Source organism: Euprymna scolopes, chromosome 34 (genome assembly GCF_053919585.1).
Source record: "Euprymna scolopes isolate OS-2025 chromosome 34, ASM5391958v1, whole genome shotgun sequence".
Lineage (NCBI taxonomy): Eukaryota > Metazoa > Mollusca > Cephalopoda > Sepiida > Sepiolidae > Euprymna > Euprymna scolopes.
Genome location: NC_136515.1, coordinates 77044759 through 77048112, shown reverse-complemented (window position 1 = coordinate 77048112; position 3354 = coordinate 77044759).

Below are 3354 nucleotides of genomic sequence, written 5' to 3'. Positions count from 1 at the left end.
AGAAGCGGATATATATTTAATTAACAGTGATAAAAAAATGAAACTACTCCAGAACGATACTGAAAGCACTAAGTAACCTTAAGGAGGCCTCAAGAACACTACTAAAACCAAATCTCCAACCACTATCTCTAGAAGCGGAAATATATTTAATTAACAGTGATAAAAAAAATGAAACTACTCCAGAACGATACTGAAAGCACTAAGTAACCTTAAGGAGGCCTCAAGAACACTACTAAAACCAAATTTCCAACCACTATCTCTAGAAGCGGAAATATATTTAATTAACAGTGATAAAAAAATGAAACTACTCCAGAACGCTACTGAAAGCACTAAATAAAAGTAAGGAGGCCTCCAGAGCGTTAGGAAAATCAAGTTTTTATTCCCATCTAGAAGATAAATTATTTTCTTAAGAGAGCAATAAAAACAAAACTCGTTAATCTAGAACGCTATTGAAAGCACTAAATACAATTAAGAGAGATCCCCAGAGCGCTATTAAAATCATTAAATTGAGGATACCTCTAGAACAAGAATAAAACTAATTGTTTAATCCGCCTAGAAGAGAAATTATTTTTTAAGTTAGCAGTAAAAGAAATTAACAGGACTCCACATTCAAAGCATTGAATAAAATTAAACAAGCCTCCAGAGTACTACGAAAACCAAGTTTTACTCCCCCCCTCAGGTCGAAAGTATTTCATTTAATATTACATATATATATACATATATATATATATATATATTTCTAATACATATTTATATATATATATATATATATATATATATATATATATATATATATATATATATATATTTGTGCGTGGTTGTATTTTCTTGTATGAACATATGTATGTGTATATATAGATGTGTATTCGTGTGTGGTTGAATATCCTTGTATATATATATATATATATATATATATATATATATATATATATATATATATATATATATATAGTAAAACTGGTAATTAGTAAAATCCTGAAGAGAGTGCTCAATACTATTGCAGAGCAAATGTGTGTTTTATTTTTTTTATTACCGTTTTGTCTGTTTGGTTACATATGTTTCGGATGTTCGACCATGTTTACGATCCAACAGCCTCGTCAGACCTTACAGAAATGGTTGTTATTATTTGGAAGAAGTGTTTTAGAGGAAATACGAGCAAAAAAGACAGGAGTTAAGAGATAATATCCGAAACATATGTAACCAAACAGATAAAACGGTAAAAAAACAAAAAACATATATGTGTGTGTGGGGGGGGTTGTACACACGCATGTATGTATGCGTATATGTTTTGCGTTTGTACGTTTATGGATGTATGTCTCGGCATGAATATGTCTGCTTTAGTCTATTAACCTTCCATTCTCTCTTTTTCTTTCTCTTCTCCCTCTATCATCCTTACCCCCCTTTTAACTTATATCGACTCATGATGTCAACGAAAACATTTGCAAACTTCTTTTCCTGACACGTGTAAAACAGTATATTAACAGAACCTCCTCCCATACCCACTTTTCTATACAATTTACAGTTCCAGTAAAATTATGCCCCACTTTATTCATTAAAGACTTATATCCAGTTGTTAATCTATTTTTGCATAATCTCCAAATAGGTTGAAATGCAGTCTCTCCATTTTTATCTTTTATTATTTTTTTTTTAGAGAACTCACAACTTTTCATGATCTTTTTATGATTTTTTCTTTTGAATAGCTCCATTTTTTCTTTCTTTTTTTTCTTTTTTTTCTTCAATTTCTTTCATTTTTCCATTTTCTTTGTGGCGTCGAAGGGTTCCATGTCGCCTTAGGAAATCTCATTGACTGAAACAGATGGCTATTTGTAGCGACCATATGTAATTGTTTGCCCTCAAATAATTAATAAAATATTTTGCTCTTTTTATTGAGCACTATTTACCAACCTCGTTGTCTTTATTAGTTCCGACTTTTGAACACCTCAAACCTGGATATATATATATATATATATATATATATATATATATATATATATATATATATATATATATATATATATATATATATATATATACACTCATGGGCAAAAAAATTGGCCAAAAGTGAAAGAAGGAAGAAATCAATTTTTCAATATTTTTTGTTAATTCTAACTGAAAATTTCTATTTTGCAGATCATCATTATTATTATTATAGCATATAATAATAAATGAAAAAATGAATCCTAAATATGGTAGGACCGCATCTTGGCGAGGATTTAAAAACCCGAATTGCAGGATTAAGGCAGTCCAAAATGACTTAAGAAAAAGTGAAACCATCTCTTTCTGTAGTGAAGCGAATTGGTCAAAGGTTCGAAGTCGAATGCTTGGTAAAAGGGAAATCTGGATCTGGTCGCCCTAGAGCATTCACTTTGAAGGACGACCACAGGCTTTAATTAACTGTTTTGAAGGATTGAAAGAAAACTTATGTTGACCATAGCAAAGAATTAAAACAGGGGCTGGAAATTCTCTTTCTAGATATACAATATCTAGACGAATGGAAGAAATGGGATTTTCCTCTAAAAGGTGTGCGAATAAGCTATTTTTATCTAAGAACATCAATGATAGAAAGAGATTTTCCTCGTGTTTTGGCAAGAAAGATACAGACTGGTTCAGGAATGTTTTCTGGTCAGATGAATCAAGATTTTGTCTTGTTAGTGATGCTCCTGATGCTCCCGAATGGTGCAATCGAAGAACTGGAGAAAGATTTTCGCCAAGTTGCATAAAAACGACAGTTAAACCCGGGAATGGAGAGATAATGGCATAGGGAACTTTTGCTGCAGCAGAAGTTGGGGAACTTATTAGATGTGAGAAGTCAATCAATGCAAAGAAATACATTCGAATATTAGAAACAGGATTGTTAGCAAGTATCCAGAAGCTGGAAACATCTCAGAACACTTTTTTCAACATGATAATGTTCCTGCACACACTGCTAAAGTAACAAAAATGTTTTTTTTTTGATAATTCAACTAATGTGATATTTTGGCCAGGTCAAAGCCCCGATTTATACCCAGTCGAGAATATTTGGTCCATAATATCTCGTGCATTAGATGGAAGAAATTTTTAGAACAATGACAAACTGTGGGAAGCTGTGCAAAGCGAATGTAATAGCATCTCCTCTTCGCAGTGTTCCACTTTGGTTAAGAGCATGTCTAAAAGGATTGATCTTCTAAAGAAATCAAAAAAGAATGCGATTCCACCCTAAGCATTTATTAAAGTAAATTTCTTGTTCTGTGTTATTAGTCTCGTTTAAGTTTCCTTATTCAATTGTTCTTTGTTCAATATAGATTTTAGTGCAATAAAATGTATAAAATTTGTTTGGCCCGTTTTTTTTTTGGGGGGGGGGGGCTCACGAGTGTA